Consider the following 26,181-nt stretch of genomic DNA (forward strand, 5'->3'; position numbering starts at 1 on the left):
AATTTAAACCTACTTTATCTAATATTTATTAAATCCCAATCTTATAAATACGTATCACCATAATATATTCATAAACGAATATTATACATATGGATAAATTTATTATAATCATCTAAAACCAAAAATTTATTTAATAAAATATAACTTTAGAATGGAAGTTCATGGCCATTTCTAATTTACCAACGGAACCAAACTCCGTTGCTAAGTTTTAGAAACAGATGCCCAATCCGTTGGTAATTTACAAACCGAATCGTAATCCGTTACTAGATTTTAGAAACCGATATATGAGCCGTTACTATTTTACAAACGGAATACAAATCCGTTCGTAATTTACAAACCGAATTTTAATCCGTTGCTACCATTTAAAAACCGATGTGTAATCCGTTACTATTTTACAAATGGATTACAAGTCCGTTGGTAATTTACTAATGGATTATAATGTCCGTTTGTAATTGTTTTTTTTTTAAATTCTGTATTTACGAAATCTAAATATTTTAATTTTGTTTGAAAAACTAATTATGGCTATTTTTATATTTAACTTATTGTTATATATATTTTCAAGAAAATTATTGGTCTTGAGTAATTAAAAAAGTTACCAAATAATTTTTGTCCTTTTTATCCTAAAAATTATATTCATAAAAAAAAAGTTAATAATATGTAACATTAATCATATCTAAAAGGAGTTAATATATATTCATAAAAATTATTTAAAAATCATGGCCATTTCTAATTTACCAACGGAAACAAACTCCGTTGCTAAGTTTTAGAAACGGATGCCCAATCCGTTGGTAATTTACAAACCGAATCGTAATCCGTTACTAGATTTTAGAAACCGATATATGAACCGTTACTATTTTACAAACGGAATACGGATCCGTTGGTAATTTACAAACCGAATTTTAATCCGTTGCTACCATTTAAAAACCGATGTGTAATCCGTTACTATTTTACAAATGGATTACAAGTCCGTTGCTAATTTACTAATGGATTATAATGTCCGTTTGTAATTATTTTTTTTTTTAAATTCTGTATTTACAAAATCAAAATATTTTAATTTTGTTTGAAAAACTAATTATGGCTATTTTTATATTTAAGTTATTGTTATATATATTTTCAAGAAAATTATTGGTCTTGAGTAATTAAAAAAATCCCAAATAATTTTTGTCCTTTTTATCCTAAAAATTATATTCATAAAAAAAAAGTTAATAATATGTAACATTAATCATATCTAAAAGGAGTTAATATATATTCATAAAAATTATTTAAAAATCATGGCCATTTCTAATTTACCAACGGAAACAAACTCCGTTGCTAAGTTTTAGAAACGGATACCCAATCCGTTGGTAATTTACAAACCGAACCATAATCTGTTACTAGATTTTAGAAACCGATATATGAACCGTTACTATTTTACAAACGGAATACGGATCCGTTGGTAATTTACAAACCGAATTTTGATCCGTTGCTACCATTTAAAAACCGATGTGTAATCCGTTACTATTTTACAAATGGATTACAAGTCCGTTGCTAATTTACTAATGGATTATAATGTCCGTTTGTAATTATTTTTTTTTTAAATTCTGTATTTACAAAATCTAAATATTTTAATTTTGTTTGAAAAACTAATTATGGCTATTTTTATATTTAAGTTATTGTTATATATATTTTCAAAAAAATTATTGGTCTTGAGTAATTAAAAAAATCCCAAATAATTTTTGTCCTTTTTATCCTAAAAATTATATTCATAAAAAAAGTTAATAATATGTAACATTAATCATATCTAAAAGGAGTTAATATATATTCATAAAAATTATTTAAAAATCATTATTCTTTCATGATTACAATTAAAAAAAAATATAACCACTTCAATTGAGTCATAAAAAAAAATGTTTTACTAAAAATATAATCAAAATTTAAACCTACTTGATAACCAACGGAACCAAACTCAGTGACTAGGTTTTAGAAACAGATAACCAATTCGTTGGTAATTTACAAACCGAATATTAATTCGTTACTAGATTTTACAAACCGATATGCGATCCGTTACTAGTTACAAAGCGGATTATAAATCCGTTAGTAATATACAAACGAATTTTAACCCGTTGCTAATATTTTGAAACCGATATGTAATCCGTTACTATTTTACAAAGCGGACTTGAATCGGTTGCTAAGTTTAGAAACCGATGTTTAATCCGTTAATATTTCATAAAGCGGACTCCAATTCCGTTGGTAATTTACAAAGCGAATATTTTTACCCGTTTCTAAAAGCGAAGCGGATTAGCCACCGATGGCATTTTACGTTTTAAATTTTTGAAAGCAGTCTTAAATTTTTGTTTGTAACATTGTAGCGGACGGTCTAATCCGTTGCTAATCGAGTTATTAAACGCTAGCGAGAACCCGGGTCCAGTTGCTAAATTCATCTTTTCTAATTCAACAGTTTCTTGTAGTGGGTACCCTTTAGTTGAAATCAAATTGAAGTATAATGACTAAAAAAGTACAAATTGAAGTTTGGTATCCAAATTGAAATATGAGGATAGTTTAGTTACCTCTCAAGATATTTACCCGTGTTTTTAGTGTGTTCATGACTTCTATGTGGTTTGATGTAAATTTTAGCAGAATGGCAGATAGGTTAAGTAGGATATTTGGATTATTTCGTGAAATATTGTTTATTTAATTAATCATTTAATATCCACAAGTCTAAAATTTAAATTGGTTTTTTCACATACATTTTGTTTCTCCAGATTATTTAACAGAAGATTGCCAATGATGGCTTAGTTTTTTGTGTGACATTTTCTAGTTGACCCTTCTGATCTGAGAGGAATATAAGTAAATAAAAATTATTAATAGGAGTATAAAAGCAATTTTTTTCATTTTTGCAAAAATAAATAATTAAAAAAATTGTATATTATGTTAAGAATATTTTATAAATGCAAAGAGAGTAATAAGAATAAAGAGCCAGAATATTTACCAAAAACCCTTTAAAATTCACATGTTCTTCTTCTTCCCTCTTCTTTATTTCTCTTTCTCTTTTCCTTCTCTTCTTATACTCAAAAATACAAAATGAGAGGGTATATATATGCTTACAAGAATTGAATGAACGGTCATGATTGATTTGATCCGATGGTCTAAAATACTATAGTTGGTAGAATAGTAACAGTACCGGTGACTGCTACAGTACCACATGGCGGCTGCTGCAGTGTTGCGTCTACTACCGTGTTTTCTAGATGGTTGTTACAGTAATGCCGCATGCTACAGTATGCATCCATTATAATATTTATTTATAACACTTCATCTTGGATGCCTACGACCAAAGGATATGCCTCGTTAAAACCTTGCTAGAAAAAACCTAATAGGATAAAAACCTGGCTAAGAAAAAAGAGTACACTATCCTTGGTATATTTGATGGTTACTGCCTCATTAAAAACCTTGCCTCGGAAAAACCCATTGGGACAAAACCTTGGCGAAGGGAAAAAAGAGTACAGTCTCCCTCTCAAATAAATAACCTTTAATTTATATCAGAAGTACTTAAATTCTTAAGTCTTCTCATCCCGATTTTATGTATAAGTCTTTGGTGAATGCACTTAGGAAATGATTTTGTGAATAGATCAGCTTGATTCTCATTGGATTGAATCTTTTGAACTTGTATAACTCCTTCTTTATGGAGATCATGAGTGTAGAAAAATTTTGGTGATATATGCTTCGTTCTGTCACCTTTAATATAACCTCCTTGTATTTGAAAAATACAAGCACTGTTGTCTTCATTAATTACTGTAGCATTTGTTGTTACTAATGGTAATTTGCATGATGACTGTATACGCCCAATCATAGATCGTAACCATTTGCATTCACGACTTGCTTCATGGAGAGCTAAAATTTTAGCATGATTTGATGAAGTAGCTGTAAGAGTTTGTTTTGTAGAACGCCATGAGATAGCTGTACCATTATAAGAAAATATGTATCTAGTTTGAGATCACCCTTTGTGAGGATCAGACAGATACCTAGCATCAGCAAAACCTACGAGGTTGGATGAAGATTTCTTGTGGATAGAATAAGCCCAGATCTGTAGTTCCTTATAAATAACATAGCACATCTTTTACTCCTCTCCAGTGTCTTCATATCGATGTAGAGCTGTATCTTGCTAGAAGATTTACTATAAAAGCTATATCTGGTCTTGTATTATTTGTAAGGTACATTAATGCACCAATTGGACCTAGATATGGAGTTTCTGGACCAAGAATAATTTCTTCTTCTTCAGGTGGACGAAATGGATCTTTCTGAACATCAAGAGTCCGGATGACCATTGGTGTACTCAATGGATAAGCCTTCTTCATATTGAATCTCTTCAGCACCTTTTCTATATATGTTGATTGATGCACAAATATTCCTAAGGATAAGTGCTCAATTTGTATACCTAGACAGAATTTGGTCTTTCCCAAATCTTTCATTTCAAATTCTTTCCTCAAATATGATGCTGTAATTGCAATTTCAGAAGGAGTATCTACAAGATTTAAATCATCCACATATACTGCTATCACAATAAAACCGTTAGTAAAACTTTTAATAAACACACATGGACATATACTATTATTTTGGTACCCTTCTTTTATAAGATATTCACTGAGACGGTTATACCACATCCGTCCAGATTGTTTTAATCCATAGAGAGATCTCTGCAATTTAATAGAGTATAAATGTTGTTGATTTGTAATGTCTGTTATTTTATATCCTTCAAGGATTTTCATATATATGTCATTTTCAAGTAATCCATATAGATATGCTGTGACAACATCCATCAACTGCATATCAAATTTATTATTTGCTGTCATAACAATTAAAAATCGAAAAGTAATTCCATCCATTACATGAGAATATGTTTCTTCATAATCAATACTAGGCATTTGAGAAAAACCTTGAGCAACCAGTCTTGCTTTGTATCTCATAATTTTATTATTTTTATTTTTTTTCTCACGAACACCCATTTATAACCTACTGCTTTTATCCCTTCTGGTGTTGGCACTATCTGCCCAAGCACCTCACGTTTTGATAGGGAATTTAGCTCAGCCTGGATAGCTTCTTTCCATTTTGGCCAATCATTTCTTTGTCGACATTCTTCAATAGATCGTGGCTCTGGTCATTATTATTATTTATTTCTATATTTGTAGCCACATTGTAGATGAATATATCATTTATTTCGGTCTCATGCCGATTCAATCTTTGACCATCATCTACATAGCAAACTGAATTTTCAACATTTTCAGAAATATCATTCCCCATTGATTCTTCATTTACTTGTTTTGAGGATTTTATAATTTCCTCTCCCTTTTTACATAGGAGATCCTTTTCTTTATTTTTTTGCTTCCTTTTTTAGGAGCTGAATCTTTGGCACCAATTGGTCTTCCACGTTTTTGTTGTGGTTTATTTTCTACTTGATTTTCTTTCAATGGATTCTTATGAATCTCAATTCTTGCAGGAGCATTGGCAGCTGGTGTATATGATTTGGTTACCATTTTAGTATCAGTGAATGCATCAAGTATTTCATTTGCAATATTTTGCAAATTTAATGATCCTTTGAACTTCAAGTTCACATTCATTGGTGTGAGGATCATATGTATGTAATCTTGATGTATTCCAATCAATTTTTTTTTTGTTCATTTTGAGTAATTATTTCTACCCCTAATGAAGGGAAGATAGATTCATCAAAATGACAATCTGCAAATCTTGAAGTAAATACATCCCCTGTTAATGGTTCTAAATATCGAATAATTGAAGGAGAATCATAACCAACATATATACCAAGTCTGCGTTGTGGACCTATTTTTGTACGATTTGGTGGTGGTATATGGCACATATACTGCACAACCAAATATTCTTATATATAAAATATCAGGCTCTTTACCCATAACAAGTTGGTGTGGTGAATATGAATTACATGTAGTGGGTCAGATCCGTATTAAAGCTGTAGCATGCAAAATAGCATGACCCTACGCACTTGTAGGCAGTTTCGTCCTTAATAACATTGGACGGACGATAATCTGGAGTCTTTTAATTAATGACTCTGCCAACCCATTTTGGGTACATGAGCTACTGGATGCTCAACATATATTCCAACTACCATACAATAATCATAAAATAATTTTGATAAAAATTCACCAGCATTATCAAGACGAATTGTCTTTATGAGATAATCTGAAAATTATGCTTTAAGCCTCATAATTTGTGCCAATAACCTTGCAAATGCTACATTCCTTGTAGATAGAAGTGAAACATGGGACCATCTAGTCGATGCATCGATTAAAACCATAAAATACCTAAATGGTCCACATGATGGATGTATTGGTCCACATATGTCTCCTTATATTCTTTCTAAAAATTTAGGAGATTCACCGGTTACCTTAGTTATAGAAGGTCTGGTTATTAGCTTTCCCATTGAGCATGCTGAATATGCATATTTATTATGTGCTAGGATTTTATAATCCTTCAATGGGTATCCATGAGAACTAGTAATAATCCGTCGCAACATAATAGCACCATGATGTCCAAGTCTTTCATGCCATATTTTAAATATCTCTGGGTTATTAACCTTCCGGGTTAATACCTTATGTGTTTTATTACTTTAATACATGTAAAATATAATCCTGAGGATATACAGGGAAAGCTTTCAAGTATACGTTTTTGGCATGAAATAATTTGTGTAATATAAAGATATTCTTTTCTTTCCTTATCAACCATCTCTAAATGATATCCTTTGAGACGTATATCTTTAAAGCTTAAAAGGCTCCTCCTAGACTAAGGGGAATATAGAGCATTTTTCATCTACAAGGATGTCTCATTTGGCAACATCAATGCTGCTTCTCCAAAACCTTCAACCAGGTCTGATGACCATGCTATTATGTCAATACATGCCTTTCTCATTGATAAGGATATAAAATATATTTTTCTTGTCAAAATAGTATATGTTATTCCGCAATCAATAATGCATTCATCATCAGTCATATTCTAACAAAACTAAAGAAGGACATAATGTAATAAAACATAAAGACATATTACAAATTAGTCAATAAGGAAATCTGACATATCTAAATATGTATTTTCAGTTACATTTAAATTATTTATAGAATTATTCTCAATTGGATCAACTATAGGGTAGTCAGCAAAATTTGTCTCAATATCTTTACCTTTCTTATTTTTAAGTGATTTTTGGTAAAGATTGACAAAATGTTTAGGGGCCCTACAAATTCTGGACTAATGACCTTCCAGGCCACAATGATAGCAGGTATCCTTCTTTGTCTCTAACCACATCTTGTGGTTTTGTTGCTTTTGTTGATGTACATCAATTTTGCTATCACGTGGTCCAATATTATTTCGGCCCCCATCACGATCGCGTCGTCCTCGTCCACCGCGGTTTTTAAAACCAGTATCGCGACCACGCCATATTCTTTGCCTAAAATTAATTTCTAGCAGTGGTACTGATCTAGATGGTCGAGATTGATGATTCTGCATCAACAATTCATTATTTTGCTCCGCCACAAGGAGACAAGAAATTAATTCAGAAAATTTTGTGAAATTCTTTTCTTCATATTGTTGTTGTAATATAACATTTCGTGCGTGAAATGTTGTAAATGTCTTCTCGAGCATCATACCTTCCATTACTGTTTCTCCACAGAGACGTAGCACTGAAACAATTTTAAATGGCTCGAAATTATATTCTTGCACGCTTTTAAAGTCTTGAAACCTGAGGCTTGACCAATCATTACGTGCTTTGGGCAAGTAGACCATTCTGAGATGTTCAAATCATTTTTTTAGAGATAACCACAATTCCTATGGATCCTCAATGGTCAAATATTCATTCTTCAGGCCATCATCAATATGATGCCTTATAAATATTAAGGCTTTCGCCTTATTATCATTAGGCTCATTATTATTAGCCTCAATAGTTTTGCGCAGGTTTCTTGCTTTCAGATGGAGCTTGATATCGAGGCTCCATGATATATAATTGCTCACTGAGATTTGAAGGCTCAATAATATAGCAGGTAAATAGAATAGAGTGTATAGAATAAAATATAAATTATATATTGTTCATGTATACGATACTGTATATATATATATGGTACTATTCATATACATCACTATTTATATACGGTATTGTTCATACGCTGCAATTATTGCAGCATTGGGAATGAAGTTTTGTTTGAAAGTGAGTGTGAGGTAAGAGGGACGAAGAAGGAAAGATAAGGGAGAGACGAGAGTAGAAGCTGACGGAGAAAAACGGCTGACAGAGAAAATCAAAGGGGCCGGCGGAGGAGAGAGAAGGGCCGACGGAGAAGAGAAAAAGGCCCGGCGGACTTTTACCTGATTTTGTCAACGATTGCCGGGATCGGAGGATTGTAGCGACAAATTTGGGGAAGACCATGCTAGATGATTTAGATTTGATGGAAAAAACTCATTATAATATTAATATTATTGTTTTTCATTTTATTTTAGATGTACTAGTATTGTTAGCCTCAGTGACTTTTGTACTGTATGTTTTTTATGTATGCTTCTAAGAAAATAATATATATCTATGGTTGACTGAAATTATGAATTAAATAAAATGTATGGTTTTGCTAGCGATTATGATCGTCTTGCTTTAGGACCTCCTTCTTTCAGTGTTAAAAATAGATTCCATATATAAGATATATATTAGATGAGGCAAGGAAAATTAAAGCCATATGAGCAAGTTCGTGTTGATAACGTGTTAAGAATATTTTATAAATGCAAAGAGAGTAATAAGAATAAAGAGCCAAAATATTTACCAAAACCCTTTAAAATTCACATGTTCTTCTTATTCCCTCTTCTTTGTTTCTCTTTCTCTTTTCCTTCTCTTCTTATACTCAAAATACAAAATGAGGGAGGGGGTATTTATAGGCTTACAAGAGTTGAATGAACAGTCAGGATTGATTTGATCCGACGGTCTAAAAATACTGTTGGTGGAATATGTAGACTGCGCGGGTCCGCTACAATACCACATGCAGTTTGCTCTGATGTTCAGTTTGCACTGCTTGTTCTAGATGGTTGCTACAGTAATGACGTCTGCTACAGTAATTTGCACCTCGTCTCATATTCATTTTTAGTTTTTAACATGAGTGTAAAATTTTTTTATGTATATTATCAAAAAAACACTTATTAAAATTTGTCATTTTTTTTTTGCTCTGTATTATAAAGGGGGCATGGAGTGAACCCCCCCCCTCGGCACCGGTAAGATTACCTTTCAGGCAACCTAATATTTAATGGTTTTGATTTTTCTATATTTAAATTAATATAGAATAAAATATTTGGACAATTTAAACCATATAATGTAGTTGTGCTTGAGTGGTTAACGGTCCTAGTTATAAAGTATGTGACTTGGTTTGAATCCTCCATCATGCATGTGTTGCTTTTCCATTTCATTTTTAATTTTAAAAAAATTTAGTAAATTAAAAAAAGTTTAAATTGATAATGAGTCCTAGCAAATATATTATAACATATGATGCATGTGTTGTTGTTCACATTCCATTTTTTATTTTGAAAATCTATTAGGATTTCAAAAATTTAAGAAAAATTTATAAAATAAAACTAAAATTCTTATATAAAAAATTTAGTAATTAAAAAAAATAAATTAATCATGAGGCCCAACAAATATATTATAATATATATGCATGTTATAATGTACGATATATGCTAGAGTGAAGTAACAAAGTATGGTTTTTTATAAACAATAGTTTGGTTGTCTATAATGAGAGGGATCGATTTTATCATATTTTTAAAAAATATAAACTTGCGAGTTGTAGCTACTTTTTTATTAGATTTTACCATATTTTTAAAAAATATAAAATTGTGAGATGTAGCTGCTTTTTTATTAAATTTTATCATATTTTAAAAAAATACAAACTTGTCAGATGTAGTTACTTATTAGTTGAATTGTTGAAAATCGAGATGTAGTTACTTCTTATTAGTTGAATTGTTGAAAATCTCATATATTTACTATCCGTAATAACAAAAAATTAAATTATAATTTATGATTTTTTAATATATGTATTCAAATTTTTGTTATATTAGCGCATTATTTTTCATTAAAGATAATTATATTGTTGGATATATATATATATATATATATATTGCACTTTGCCTTTAGGCTTCAGGTCCTTACCATCGAGCACTAGATCCGCCATTGTCCGTATATATATTTGCATTTTTTTTGGTTGTGAGATATTTAAAAGATTTCGAGTTTGAGTTTAATTGGATACAGTGATCGTAATGAGTTTTTGGTTGTGGTTGCGAGCTTGTTGTCCAAACCTTTTATCACCAAATAAAGACAAGTAGGCTGAATGATCAGGTCCTAGGTTGTGCTCATGCTTCTGATATATATAGTGGTTGCTGTTTTTATAAAAAATAATAAAAAAATCAATAATTACTTAGATCACTAATTAAAGAGTGTAATTAAAAATAAATAAAATAGTAGGCAGACAGATAAAATCACAATTCTAAATTACAAATAATTTTAACAATCACTTTAACTACAAAATAAAAAAAATAAAAAATTTAGCATTTAATCTTATGATCTAGTACACGTGGCAAATGCTTAGGCTATGTGCTGTTCTATTCCATGTATAGAATTCCAGACAAGGGTTTATTGGTAATTTCAAACTTCATCACCAACTAAAAACCCTACCCCTACTTGGAACTCAAGTCTATAAATACCACTCCAAACCCCCACCGACTGTCTCAAGCCCTCCGCCCGCCGTCTTCGGGTGATTTTTTCCTTTGGTTTTTGAATTCGTTTTTGGGATCGAAGGCTTTGAAATTTTTTTAGGGGAAATCGAAATTTGTTCTTAGATCGGAGGTTTCCAAGCCTTGATTCCAAAGATGTCGGTCATCAGCGAGGTATTCAAAACCCTGCTCTAATTTTCTTTCCGATTTCGTATTTCATTCTCTGAATTTTGGTTCTGATTCCTTTGAGGCCTTGATTCTTGGATCTTGATCATCAGCAAGGTATTTGAATCCCTAATCTCTTTTTCTTGTTTATTTTGAATTTCTTTCTTTGATGATGACAACTAGGTCATAGATTGCAGATTCCAAACCCTAATTTCTCCCCCTTCTGGATGTCATTCAGGTTTCTTTCTTTCCCCTTTCTAATCTCTGTTTTTTTTTTCCTCATTATTATTTCTAATCAAATGCTTTTCTGTTGAAATTTGATCGTAGTTATGAAATTTATAAACCCTAATTTTTTGTTTTTTGATTTATTTGGAATCAAGTGGCGGTGATGTTGATAACTACCTATTTTCTGATTTTAGGGTTTGATTTCCATAAATCAGACCCTATGATTAAAGAAAATACCAATGGATCCTTCTGAGCCTAGAATTCACTTCTTCAATCTTAGCATCTCTGAGGTTTTCTTTTTTTATTTCTCTAATATTTTGATTTTTTTTTCAATTAAAAGTTCTTGTTGATGTGATGATCAATTTCTCAGAATGAAAACATGTCGATCCAAAGATTCAGACTACAATTATCTGATCAACAAATTTATATATTTTTTTCTTTGTTTTTTTATAAAAGAATAGAATCGTGTACGATAAGCCGATGCTCAGGACCTTGAAGTAAATTAAATTTATTTGAGGGGTGAAAAGAGCATGGTATGGTGCACGTAGATAGAAATGTAGAAGGGTTCTCATGTCTGCTCGCTTTGATGCCTTTGGGCTTTGATCTTGCGGGCCTGGATTGCACCCATATCTCTCACAAAACAGCATACTATATAGTAATTGTAAATCTTGATTAATTTAAAGTGTAATTTGGTATAAGTTTTTGTTGGTCTTAGTCACATAATCAAGTTTGGTTGGGTTAATAATGCAAGAAATATAATCTATATAGCATGCAAATATTATAACAAAGACGAGATTAAAAATTTAATTTTATTAAGCATAAAATATAACAATAATTAAGATAAAACAATAATTAAGATAAAAGTTTGGAAATTTCTAGCCGGGGTGGGTGTGTATAAGCATGGTTCTAATATTGAATTAACCTCTCTTATGTGGGATTTCTTGTTACACCTTAAATGTCTACTAGATACATTAATTCGGGGAAGAAGAACTCTCATCATCTAGCAGTTGTGGAAATATATCAAGCACACGCATTTCGGTTTTCCACGTATGCAAAAGGGGCATATTTAGGAGGAGAATGTGACTATAAAATGTCTGTTTAGTGTTTTTGGTTAGACACATATATGTAGTCTAAAAATCTTCAAAGATTTTTTCAAATATTCAATGTGGAACTAAACATAAGTTTTAGTGTGAAGTCATTTGAGGAAATTCACGGGAATCAAAACAAATGATAAACAACTCAAGTTGTAGGCTTTGTAGAACTCACATCCAACAATCATCCATTATGTCATTATTTTTTTCTGTTATATTTCACTATCTTTTTATACTCGTATTTTTTTATTGTTGGTTATATTTAGGTTATGAGTGTAGTGGAAGATTATTGGATGTGGGTCTTATAAGGTTTACAACTTAAGTTTATCATTTGTTTTGATTCCCGTGGGTTCTTGAGTGGTTTCCCATATTTATTACACTCAAACCAAATTGTTTTTTATGTTCAGTTCCACATCGGATATTTGAGAGTTTTTGGGATTTTTTTGGTTATATGTATGTGTTTAACCAAGAATAGTAAACACACACGCTTCATATATTGGGTACTTCCTGGCTGTCCGTGTGAGCGTTTTTGGTATACCTCGATGGTGAACATGTTATGCGATGAGAGTTATTTTTTTCTCGGGTTAGAGTATTTTGGCATTTGAAGTGAAGTCGTGCAAATGTTGCACGAGAGGGGTTAATTTAAAGTTAAAACAGTGTTTACACACGCTTATACCAGTCTTGAGAATTTTAAACTTTTTATGGTTAACGGTTCTTATGTGTAGTATTTGCATGCTATAAAGATAATATATTTTCTACAAATGTTTGTTTTATGTTTAGAAATGAACTTTAGAAATGAACTATGGATGAGTTTTGTCAACTGCTTTTGGTTTAATTAATATTTTATGATGTGTTTAATAATATAAATATTTTAAAAGTTTGTCAAAAAATTTGTATTCTCTGTATGGTAATTTATTGTAAAGATGATTTTGTTATTGCTTTGATTAAGATACTTTCTTATTGTCTTTGACATAAAATATGTTATTGAAGATTTGGTTTTACCATGTGTTATGTCTGATTTAAACCGCATCAAATAGCAAATACCCTGAGCCGCATTTAAGTTTTTATCTACTTTGCCTGATTTAACAAAAATTTAAGGCACCCAATTTTTTAGATCAAAAATTTGCCCGATTTAAACAGATACTGAAAAATAGGGTAATCCATTTTTTATATGTATTATTCATCTATTTTATTAATATTATTGAAAACAAATAAAAATAACATAATATCATTTTGTGTAATAGTATAACTGCATTATTAATTAAAAACTATAATTTTTTATACATATTTTTGTGTATTTTTTAAATGAAAATTTTAAAACTTTATGTATTTTTAAACATGTTAGTATCTTAAAATCATAATATTTACAAAATTTTTAATCCGGTGTAATTTATTAATATTTTATTTGTCTTCTTTAAAAAGGCATTTAAAAATAAATTTAAATTAAGATAAAAATATTCATTAAGAACTATTAATAATTTAAAGTTTTTCTAAATTTATCATTTTTTATTTTTAAAATTATATTTGTTTTTTAAAAATAAAATTCAACAATGTACTTGGGAATGTTTGAACTCATCCGAAACATATTGCTCATGTAAAGAAGCTCTAACCAACTTATAATGTATTGAGTAAGAAATAATTAATTTAAAATTTACTAAATTAATAAAATACTTTTTACTCCAACATGATTAAAAAAATATTTTTTAATTAAAACTTTTTATAAATTTTTGTGTTAATGATATATTTTAATGAAAGAAACTAAAATATAATAAAAAGATATTCGTCGATAATGTTAAACAATTTTAATAAAAAATCATTGTTAATTTATTTTATTTTTTAAATTTATCACTTATATATTTAATTTTTTTATAGATAACTAAGTTTCATATATAATAAAGATTTATTCAATTTTCATCTCATGATCTTTTTAAGCAAGTTTATGATTTTTGAAAGATTTAATTAAATCCTACAAGAACTAGTATAAGGTTTTGAAAATATTATTAAAACATTCAATAATAAATACTATAGAATATGGCCTGTACATCAGTACAGAACCGTTAAACTACAGTTTAAAATGATCTTAGGCTAACTTTCTTAGAGTATTTCATTGATTTTAGGGCGATAGATTAGGATTTTCACCTTTTATCTGTCTTAAAATTGGTGTTAGAGCTAGAAGTTATGTTATTTCTCTTAGATATAGTTGATAATAATCTTTATAGTTTATAGGACCCTATTTAAAGTTGATAGAAATATTTAACAAGAATGAATGTTAAGATTGAAGATTAAATTAGATATAAGTTTGCAGTTACATTATTAACCTTAGAAGATTATTTAGAATTAAAATTTAGGTATTTAAATGAATTTGAAGAATCTATTCCAGTAATTAAACATTAAACAGATAGAAGAGGTAATATTAGTGGACACATTAGATGGATTAAAAAAAAGTTTATTTCTCCAAAGAAAGTAGAACTAGGATTGAAATATTAGATATGAAGGATAATTTAATTTTTGAATATAATTAGTAGTTGTTTTTGTTAAAAAATGTCATTTCTTTTAAATAGTCCAAAAGAAATGGTAGACTTATTTTTATAACCTCTTAGGAAATTTATAGGTGAAACTGTAAAATTGGAAGATCAAAGTAAAAGTAGAAAAGCAATTTGATTAATAAAAGTTAAATGATATCTTAGAGCCAAAGCAAAAGTAAAAACAAAAAGTTTTGTAGAACAAAAGAGAGTATAAATAATAAATAATGATATTAAAATATGTATATTTTATGTTAAGTGGAAGGAACATGATCCAGAGATGTACCAAAGTAATCGTAGAACTTTATTTTCTTTGAAGAATGGGTTAACTTGTAAATATAAAAGTGTTGAAGTTTGTTATGGTTAATGGAATCTGACATAGAATATCTAGATTTAGCTTTATTTAAAGAAGATAAGAAAAAAGTTAGGGTAATAAAGAAGTTTAGTTTAAATTGTTATTTTCATAAAAAATTTAATCATATAGTCTATAGTGAAAACTCTCAGTTAAATAGTGTGGTAAATATGTTAATCTTTTTAGGAATAAGTTTAGATAAATTTGATGGACAAATGCATAGGATCAATACCCATATTCATAGTAGTTCTATTTTCAAGAATAAAATATTTGGAGACCTAGTAAATAATATAAATTATATTTGGCAACATAATAATGACATAATAGGAAAATTAGGGCAAAGTAATTTGCGAGCATTTCAATTTTATTAGATGATATTAAAAAATTACATAATAAATATAATGAAATTAGAAAGTTGATAGAAGAACTAAAACATTTAATTTTAACATAATTAGTAATGGAATCAATTATTATTAGAAAGGCATTAGAAGAAACAAAAAAGCATCAGCTAACAAGTAGCAAAATGTATAGTGGTTACTCAGCATCAGAAATAGCAGATCAAGAATTAATCAAAAAAAATAATACTATAATAAATTTATTAGTGCAAATCATTGATAAAATAGACCAGTTAGAACACAGGCTTAAGGTAATCGACAAAGAACAAGAAAATAATGCAAAAATACTCTTTAATTACTCACATCAATAATTTAAAATTAGATAGCTATAGTAATAATATAACTAGAAAACGATAGCATTTTATTTGGAAGAAAATGAATATTACACTTTTATGTGGAAGTAGTGTAATTTTAACAAGTACATCTAGAAATATAACTAGAGAAGAAAGTCAAATAAATAAGCCTTCATTTTTGAGTAGGATATTAAAAATAAGAGCAAGTTAAATATAATTTTAGAAGAAGTTGTAGATGTAGAAAATGATTTAGAAATTTATCATAATCACCAGATTTAGAATATTATAATATTATATAAGACATGTAATCTTAGTTTTAATTTTTAATTAATGAGGATAAATAGAGAAAAAGAAATTTTTGTAACCAATAATGAAGTTAGAATTCCTTTGGTAAGTTTAGAAAGCATAAGGAAAATCAAAGAATCAGGTAAAAAATTAATTCATTTAGGTTTAATAGTTGTATGAATTAAAGGGTTAATTAGGAAGGAAATACCATGAAAGTTTTGATAATATTAACGGATAAAGGATGGCAGTCTGATGTCAGAAATGCATTAATATCAGCAGTAGAAGTAGACATGAGTTGTAATTCGGGTTTATTTTATTGCAGTCCAGATTTCTCAATTAGTGTAAGAGATATAGTAAAAACAATTTTAGACCAAAAAAGAAAAATCACCTTAGTAGAAGTAGTTGTAGGAAGCCTTATTTAGATAAAGATAAACATGTTAGAAAGTTCAATAAAAGTAGAGAATATAAGTATAAACATGTTAGGAAGTACTAAACATTTAGTTAGGGATTGCACAAAATGAAAAAATTATTATAATAAGGAATCAATTTTGATAGACTGTGTAGGTGAAGATTTATTACATGTAGATGAATATGTTAGTGATATAAAAAATATTTACATTATAATTAGTTATGTAGAATCTAGTGAAATAGAAAAAATAGACAGTGACTTAGAAGATAATGAATTTGTAGGAGAAATTCTAGAATTAAATAGAAAATATAGAGATTGGCAGAATAGTGACTTAGATCAATTAGACCAAATAGAATCCATGCTAGCATATTTAGAATGAAAAAGGAAAGCTCCAACATATCATAGGGGAAAGTAACCAACAACAAATCATAGTTGAAATTAGCATCCTAGAATATATTTTAGACTAGTTTTAGAAAGATTAAATGATGATATGACATGCATAAGAAAGCATTAAAAGAACATATCTTTTGATATACCCTAGTATCTTTAAATCAAGTAGAAACACTTTTATATTCATTAGAATTTTTAATTACCGAAATAGGATTAGATAGCCTCAAATGAGGTGATTTTGATAATTTAATTCTTCTAGATGAATAGAGAGTGAACACAACTGGATTAAGAATAGTGGTAGTAGTGATAAACTTTGTAGTTTCTGTAATTTATATCCCTTCTTAAAATTAATATATATAGTCTGTCTTAAGAAAAGTTGTAGATTTTGTTTAATCGATAGAGACCAATTACCTTATGAATCTTCTATAGTTGAATTTGATAGAATAACTAGAAATGATACTCTAGAATTACGAATTTTATACTTAGAAAATGTTATTAGAAATTTAAATGAAAAATTAGAAAAGTTAGAACATGGAACTAGATAGATCAACAAGAAATTAGTGAAGAAGTAAAAAATTACTTATAGGGCTATTTGGGTAAATATTGATAGATCTAGAGAAAGAGAAGCACTTAGAAATAATAATAAATTAGTTGAAGAAATTAATAACATTGAAAAAGTAGTAATTGAGAAAGTTGGAGATAATAAATTGGTAGAAGATGGGGAAAACAAATTAGTAGAATAAATAGTAGAGGAAGTAGTGGATGATAATAAATTGCTAAAAAATACTTTAAGTAGTGAAGTGCCTCGTTAAGCAATTTATCATGTTTTAGTATAAGAATTCCTTGTAGAATACAAATAGATGATTGGAAATTAGATGTTGTAGGTTTAATTGATACAGGATGTTCAAATACAATTTTAGATGAGAAAGCTACTACCCCCAGCTTATATTAAACAATTACCACTTTCACACCAATATAAGGCAGGACAGATGGATAGAAAATTTTTTACTTATACTTAACAATTGGCGCCTTATAAGATTAATTTTTTAAAAAATGAAAACACCTTTACTAATTATTTGCATTTTAGAGGTAACATTAGCTTAAGAGATTTCCAATTAAGAAAAACAAAGTTTATCATAGATTAAATATTTTAGTTAATTTCTTTCATGGTTGCACGATTAATTCTTTAGGGATTAGTTTTCTAAAAGTTCCTTTTATGTCCTTCATTTCTGAATTTTTAGAAGAACGTGAAAATTATTGGGAAAAATTAGTGAAACATTAGAAGAATTTAGTAAGTGCAGTTTGTTTTGATACATTAACCTTAGAACCTCCAGTAGGACAAATGGTAGATTCAGGATTTTTTTAATTTAATCTTTTTAGGAAATTTAGAAATAAATGATTTGTTAAGCAAATTGAAAAAAAAAAGGAAATTATCAAAGAGAATCCAGGAAATTATTGGGAAAAAATAAAATTACATGTAAGTTAAGAGCTTAAAGAACCAGAATTTAGAATACTAAATAAGAAGATAGAATCCATTAATGAAAATATTAGTGATTATAAAATGCATATTGATGAATTGTTGAAATTAGGAGTAATTAGGAGAAGCACGAGTAGACATAGGAGTCCAGTCTCCAAAGTTAATAAACATAGTGAACAAGTACGTGGTAAGAGTAAGATGGTAATAGATTGTCGTATGTTAAATGATAATACAGTAGATGATACTTATGATATCCCAGATAAGTTAGAACTTATTAATGGAATTCAGGATAGTAGGATATTCAGTAAATTTGATTGTAAATCAAGATTTTGGCAAGTAAAAATGGATCCCAGTAGTATAGAATGGATAACTTTTACCTGTCCCCTAGGACATTTTGAATGGTTAGTTGTCTTTCGGATTAAAAAATGCACCTAGTATCTTTCAACGAAAAATGGACCAAGTCTTTGGAAAATCATCAACAATTTGTTCATGTTTACATAGATGACATTTTAATGCATAGTAAAAGTAGAGTGGAACATGTAGGACACTTAAAATTTGTTCTTAACGAATTTTTAAAAAATAGCATAGTAATTAGCGGAAGAAAAGCACAATTTTTTAGGAGTAATATAGAATTTTTAGGAGTATAAATAGGCAATATTAAGATTAAGTTACAACTACATATAGCTAAAAAAATTCTTGAAACACCACAAATTAGAGATGTTAAATCTTTACAACAATTTTTAGAATTAGTTAATTATGCTAGACCTTTTATTAAAAATCTTGGTAAGCTGGTAGGACCTCTTTATAGTAAAAGTTCATCAACAAGAGTAAAGGAAATTTAATATAGAAGATAGGCAGATAAATAAAATCAAAGAAATAGTTCGACATTTACCAGATTTAAAATTACCCTTAGATAGTGATTATTTAATTGTTGAAACAGATGGATGCGAATTAGGATGGGGAGCAGTCCTTAAGGCTGAACCAAATAAATATGCATATAAATTGGAAGAAGTAATTTGTAGATACAGTATTGGTAAATATAGAGAGACAGGACTAACTCATAGCATAGATCAGAAAGTTTTAGCAGTAGGATATGGTTTAAATAGTTTTAGATTATTTTTAATAAATAAGAAAGAAATCTTAGATAGAACAGATTGCGCAGTAATAGTTAAGTTTTTTGAGAATAAAAATAGTAAAAGGATCAGCCAATGGAGATGATTAGCTTTTGAAGATAGGATTTATAAATGACAACTATAAACTAAGTTTTGAGCGCATTAAAAGAAAGATAATAGTCTTGCAGATAAATTATCAAGATGTATATTTTTAGAATAAGACCTTGAAAACCCTCCTTAACTTCTTTGATATATCTTTTTGTAGCTAATATAGCCTAGAAAGTTCTCTTTTGAATAAAGCCCTGTAAGTATAACTCTTTGCTTGTCCATACGCTTAGTGATAGATGGGGATTACGAAAATCAGTAAGTTTCTCTGTATCTTCACTAATGTGGAAGTAAAGTCCCTTTTATCAGTCCTTAGTTGGTTTATATGCTTAGCCATAACGGGGATTACATATACCAACAAGTTCCTCTGAGATATGCACTAATGTGATAACTAAGCAATCTTTCCTTTGTTAATAAATAATTTGAGTCATAATACTCATTTAGTTTGTATTTGTGCAGATGGAGCATACTTTGGCTAAAAGTTCAACTTTTCCAGGAGCAAAAACTCAGTTTTCCAAAAATCAGCATACTAGCCTAAACATATATCCATTAGGTTCTCCTATGTCTTTCAATTTACCCTTGAATCTTATGCTGGATCAGCATGAACGAAATTGTCTTGTCCCATCCAAGCAATTGTCATCCATCTTTTCTAAATAGATCAAGGAATGCATCTAAAGATTTTGGTCTAAAGCTGGGATCACTCATTTGGGATTTAAGGTTTTTAGAGTGGAGGTAGTCACAGAATTGAGTAAGAATTTTTGGAAAAGATGGATGATGATTGTTTGCCCACAGATTATCAATATAATTTCGTTCCTGTTGATCCAGCATAAGATTCAATGGTAAATTGAAGGACATGGGGGAACCTAATGGATATATGTTTAGGTCAGTGTGCTGATTTTTGGATAACTAAGTTTTTGCCCCTGGGAAAGTTGAACTTTTAGGCAAAGTTTGCTCTATCTGCACAAATACAAATTAAATGAGTATTATGACTCAAATTATTTATTAACAAAGGAAAGATTGCTTAGTTGTCACATTAGTGCATAACTCAAAGGAACTTGCTAGTTTATGCAATCCCTGTTATGGCTAAGCATATAAACCAACTAAAGGCTGGTAAAAGGAACTTTGCTTCCACATTAGTCAAGATACAGAGGGACTTACTGGTTTTCGTAATTCCTATCTATCACTAAGCGTATGAACAAGCAAAGGGTTATCTTACAATGCTTTATTCAAAAAAGAACTTTTTAGGCTATATTAGTTACAAAAAGATAGAATATCAGAGAAGTTGAGGTTTTTCAAGGATTTTTTCTAAAAATATACATATTGATAATTTATCTGCAAGACTATTATCTTTCCTTTTAATGTGCTCAAAACTTACTTTTTAGTTTTCATTTAAAATCCTATCTTTAAAAGCTAATCATCTCCGTGGGCTGATTCTTTTACTATTTTTATTATAAAAAAACTTAACTATTGCTTCGCAATCTGTTCTAACTAAGATTTCTTTTTTATTTATTAAAAATAATCTAAAACTATCTAAGCCATATCCTAGTGCTAAAATTTCCTGATCTATGCTAAGAGTTGGTCCCGTCTCTTTATATTTACCACTACTATATATATGTCGTTGTCGTGTCTGCCTTATGCCTTGTCACTGCGTTACATGTCTAGTTGCCTGTTGAGATATATATCTCATTGCCATCTTGATATTTTGTATATTTTTAAGAAATTTTGTTGTTGTCTCGAGATAAATATTCTTGTTGCTCCCCCGGAATGAATATTTGTTTTTTATAGTTACTTCGAGATGGGTATTTTGTCCTTATATATCACACAAGTCTTGTTGAAGAGTTTCACATGTAGGAGATCATTGGTTGATTTGGGCTTAGCTACTTCACCATCAAAGGTTTTTTTTCTTTTTAATCCTTTGCTAGTTTGAAGCATTCTCATATAACATTTTTCTTCAATCTCGTACATTTTGAAATTGCTTCTATTAAAGTCATGCACCTGATCACATGCATGTACTTGATCATTTTACGTGCCCCATGCAATTTTGCTTTAAGTGCCAAATTTTCAAGCAATTTTGCCAGAGCGTCAACCTTCTTATATATGGATACTTTTTTTTTGTTTAAAGCAACTCTTTTCAAAGCATGTATTTCATAATAGTGATCCAAATCCCATGTGCATCTTTTGAATGGTGGAGCCCACCTTTGGATTCTTTTCTTTTGTCCACGTACATATGCATGCACACAATAGCATGCTTCTCATTTTTTTATTCCACTTACGATGTGTCCTTATATATAAATATATATTGTCGGGTTTGCCATCCCTGCCAAGAAGCCAAAAGGCCACCTCGTCCATGCCATGCGTTTTTTTTTTTTTTTTTTTTTTATCACAACCATCAATATCTTCATTCACACTCTCACATCACCAGCTCCTTTGTTCAGGTCTATTAAGGCTTTTTCGATAATAATGAATCATGTGACTCCACTTTCATATTCATCAGGTGATGTACCAAAGGAATGATCATCACATGGCATGAAAACAACACTTTCCCTACAGTTATATCCCAGATATGCAGTTCTGGTTTATAAATAGCTTGAAGAAGTGCAACACATGGTTTATATATATATATATATTATAGTTGATTAATATGTCTTGTCAAAGAAAACATGATCTGTAGCTTGTTGTCATTCATTGTTTTTCATAATTATCCAAATATACACTTTATCATAGTTTAAAGTGCATGTTTTTACCCAAACAACTGATTAAGAGTTAGTATCTTAGAATAAATATCAGAATTTGAATCGGGTACATCTGAAATGCCATTAACTTCCATAGCCTTCCCAAGTATTCTTAACCTCTAATGTCTGAGCACCAAGAACACTTTCGATGTTATCATCATTTGAATGGGATGTAGGTTCAAGGACCACTACTCCATTCATTGTAGATCTATCAACAAGACAAAGATTATCAACAACTTCGCGATTGATTGGAGGGAGCATCTTGAGAAGGCTAGAGACCTTGTCATCGGAGTCGAATCCACAATCAGGAGAATAGATAGGGAATCCCTAGAAGCAGCTAGACTTCTTGGCTGCTGGCGAGGGTCCGAAGAATTGCCCGAATATTCCAAGGAACTTCATGACTTTTTTCTGTGAAGATCGCCCACCAAGTTCTCCTATGTTTTTCTTCAGCTTCAGGTTCTTCTAGTTGACGAAGGCTATCTTGATAGTATCCCTTATGGATACATCTTTATAGTTCTTTTCCAAAAACTTCCCTTATAAAATTTGAGTTCCTCCTAGTCGCATCCGCCTTTCATGCTGAGAAGGTCCCAGAAGGATCAGTCTTATACAATATTGACACATCGGTATAGGGATCAAACCCGACAATGAACATATACAGCCTAAACAAACCGATACTATCGCTCCCTGTGTACTTCGATTGCATTCTAGAAATCTAGTGAGTGATATACTCGAAGGTGATGGGATCCTCCATAGTGAAGCAGTAGCTCTGGTACTCGATCCTCGCCATACACATTCGCCTTCAACCCCGCACAGGTCAACGCGATGTGATTGTCTAGGTTGACAATCTTCCTCACCGTTTGAGAATCATGTAACTTGGGAGTGGATTTCTTCTCAACACCTAGAACTACCGTATTGGTACCACGGACACCAATGTTAGCGTGCCATTGCAGACGGCTTCAAGGGCATACTCGACCTGAAAGAGATGACCCTCAGAGACAGTGATGGCACGATCGTAGCGAGCCATGGATGGATCGATCAATGAGAAATCTCACAGGGATTCTAGGATTCCTTATCATGGATCTTTGGATGGAGTTCTTTTTTTATAAAGAAAAAGGGAGGGTCTAAGCAAATGCCATTTTTAGGGTTCTTTCTCTCTTTACTCGCAAGTGGTGGCGCCTCATGTTCAGGATCATGTCTCTGATGGCTTTCATGGAAACTCCCTTTCACTTCTCTTGATTGATGAAATCCAAGAAGAAACGCTTGTGAGCAGCCATGGCTTTTTCGTTGGTATCCATTTCTTCAATTTCGGAATAAGCGAATGCTTCTCTTTTGGATTTTTTTTTTGCAACTCTGTGTATCCCTTTCTTTAGGCCAGGCTCGTTGTGCGGACTTGGTGGCGACGACGACAGCAGCAGCAGCAGCGGTGGCGACATCGAGAATCTTGGCAATGGTTGTGGCGGTAGCGACAACGATCTCTCTCTGGTGACAGCAACCTTCTTTGGTGACAATGACGAGTCCCATGCAACAAAAGCAGCAAACAGCAACAGGCAGCGACGGTAACAACCTCTTTTTTTTTATTATATATATATGTATGGTCGGGAGAGAATAACAACCTTTTTCTTTTTTTTCTTTCACCTTCTTCTTCTGTCCTTCTCTTGCTCGTTCTTCCTTCTTCTTTGTCCTCTTCGCCTTCGTCTTCTTCTCCTTTGCTCCTCTCCATCTTCTTCTTCTCTTCTTCTAATACTTTTTCTCTTAATCTTCTTCTTCTTCAATCTTCTCGCCAGTTCCTTCTTCTCCTTCGTTTTTTTTATGGTTCGGTTGGTTCCCTTTTTAAAGACGTCCCAAACCTCATTGTGGTCAATAGTGCGTGAGCGGTTAGATTGATCGTGGAGAACTACGACGAGAATCACCCACGTCCAACATTTTTTGAAAAATTCATTTCATCATTTTTTTAAATTAATTTTATTATTATATATATATATATTCATATTAAATTTATCTGATCTATATATATATATATTTACCGATGATTTTTAAAAATTTTAATTTTAAATTTTTTTATATGATCTTTATCTCAGTTGATTTTTTTATTTTTATTTTTTTGTAAAATATTGCTATTATTATTATTATTATTATTATTATCTGATTATTTTTTTTATTTCATTCTGTTATTATTTTAATTATATATATATTATATTTATATGTTTTATATTATTATAATTCTTTGAACTGATTTGACTGATTTTATTATTATTGTTGTTATTAATTATTATCATTAAATTTTTTTTAATAATTCGATTGATTGATTTTTTTATTTTATTATTATTATTATATCTTATCTTGATTTGATTTGATTTCATTATTTTGATTATTTGTTTATTATTATTATTATTTATTATATTTGTTATCAGATTTTATTAATTTTAATTATATATATATATTGTCTGAGTTGATTTATTTTATTTTAATTTATCTTATTATTTATTTTTATATGATTTGATTTATTTTATTTTATCTTTATCTTGAGATTTGGATATTTTGGATCGCCTCGTGGTATGTGCTCTCGGCTGAGTCTGAGATTTGAATATTTTAGACCGCCTCGAGATCTGTGCTCTCGGCTGATAGCTGATCCTGAGATTTGAGTATTTTAGACCACTTCGAGATGTGTTTTCTGCTGGTCTTGAGATTTGGATATTTTGGATCACCTCGAGATCGGCAAGATCGGTGCTCTTAGTTGATCCGGAAATTTGTGTATTTTGGATCGCCTTGAGATTGGAGCTTAGCTGATCCTGAGATTTGAGTATTTTAGACCGCCTCAAGATCGGTGCTCTCGACTTGTTTTGAGATTTATCTATTTTGAATCTTTTGAATCGCCTCAAGATCGGTGCTCTCGGCTGATCCTGAGATTTGAGTATTTTAGACCGTCTCGAGATATGTGCTCTCTGCTGGTCTTGAGATTTGGATATTTTTGATCGCCTCGAGATCGGTGCTCTTAGCTGATCTGAAAATTTGTGTATTTTGAATATTTTTTATCGCCTCGAGATTGGAGCTCTTAGTTGATCCTGAGATTTGAGTGTTTTAGACCGCCTCGAGATCGGTGCTCTCAGCTGGTCTTGAGATTTATGTATTTTAAATATTTTGGATCGCCTCGAGATCGGTGGTCTCGGTTGATCCTGCGATTTGTGTATTTTGATTTAAATTAGGGGATGCATTTAATTAATTTAATATAAACAATGTGGTTGTAACTTAATCTTACCATTGCCTATTTTTACTTCTAAAAATTCTATATTACTCCTAAAAAATTGTGCTTTCCTTCTGCTAATTACTATGCCATTTTTTCATTTTAAAAGAAACTAATCTTACAAGGCGCCAATTGTTGAGTATAAGTAAAAAGTTTTCCATCCATCTCTTCTACCTTATATTAGTGTGAAAGTGGTAATTGTTTAATATAAGCTGGGGGTACTGGCTTCTCATCTAAAATTGTATTTGAACATCCTGTATCAATTAAACCTACAACATCTAATTTCCAATCATCTATTTGTATTCTACAAGGAATTCTTATTCTATAAACAGGAGAAATTGCTTGACGAGGTACTTCACTACTTAAAGTATTTTTTAGCAATTTATTATCATCCACTACTTCCTCTACTATTTATTCTACTAATTTGTTTTCCTTATCTTATCCTCTTCTACCAATTTATTATCTCCTACTTTCTCAATTACTACTTTTTAAATTTTATTAATTTCTTCAACTAATTTATTATTATTTCTAAGTGCTTCTCTTTCTCTAGATCTATCAATACTTGCCCAAATAGCCCTATAAGTATTTTTTTACTTCTTCACTAATTCCTGAGTGATTTAAAAGAATTGATCTATCTAGTTCCATGTTCTAACTTTTCTAAT

At 30.3% G+C, this 26,181-nt stretch overlaps 1 long non-coding RNA gene, 2 other non-coding genes and 1 pseudogene across 4 annotated transcripts; 3 read left to right on the forward strand and 1 right to left on the reverse strand.

Annotated features, from left to right (window-relative positions):
• Nucleotides 1–10,733: 10,733 nt before the first annotated feature.
• LOC120273600 lies at nt 10,734–12,421 on the forward strand. 2 transcript variants are annotated; one of them, XR_005540578.1, is made up of 2 exons: nt 10,734–10,899; nt 10,976–12,421. It is a non-coding gene; the product is annotated as an uncharacterized LOC120273600 (long non-coding RNA). The 2 variants fall into 2 exon arrangements; XR_005540579.1 differs by having other exon boundaries at nt 11,004–12,421.
• On the forward strand, nt 11,460–11,535 carry LOC120274367. The gene has a single exon (XR_005540891.1). It is a non-coding gene; the product is annotated as a small nucleolar RNA Z155 (small nucleolar RNA).
• LOC120274372 lies at nt 11,633–11,747 on the forward strand. Its single transcript, XR_005540896.1, has one exon. It is a non-coding gene; the product is annotated as a small nucleolar RNA snoR100 (small nucleolar RNA).
• Nucleotides 12,422–22,740: 10,319 nt separating the features above from the next.
• Nucleotides 22,741–23,442, reverse strand: LOC120273797 (annotated as a pseudogene).
• Between the last annotated feature and the right edge of the window lie 2,739 nt (nt 23,443–26,181).

The sequence above is a fragment of the Dioscorea cayenensis genome, chromosome 12 (assembly GCF_009730915.1).
Source record: "Dioscorea cayenensis subsp. rotundata cultivar TDr96_F1 chromosome 12, TDr96_F1_v2_PseudoChromosome.rev07_lg8_w22 25.fasta, whole genome shotgun sequence".
NCBI lineage: Eukaryota > Viridiplantae > Streptophyta > Magnoliopsida > Dioscoreales > Dioscoreaceae > Dioscorea > Dioscorea cayenensis.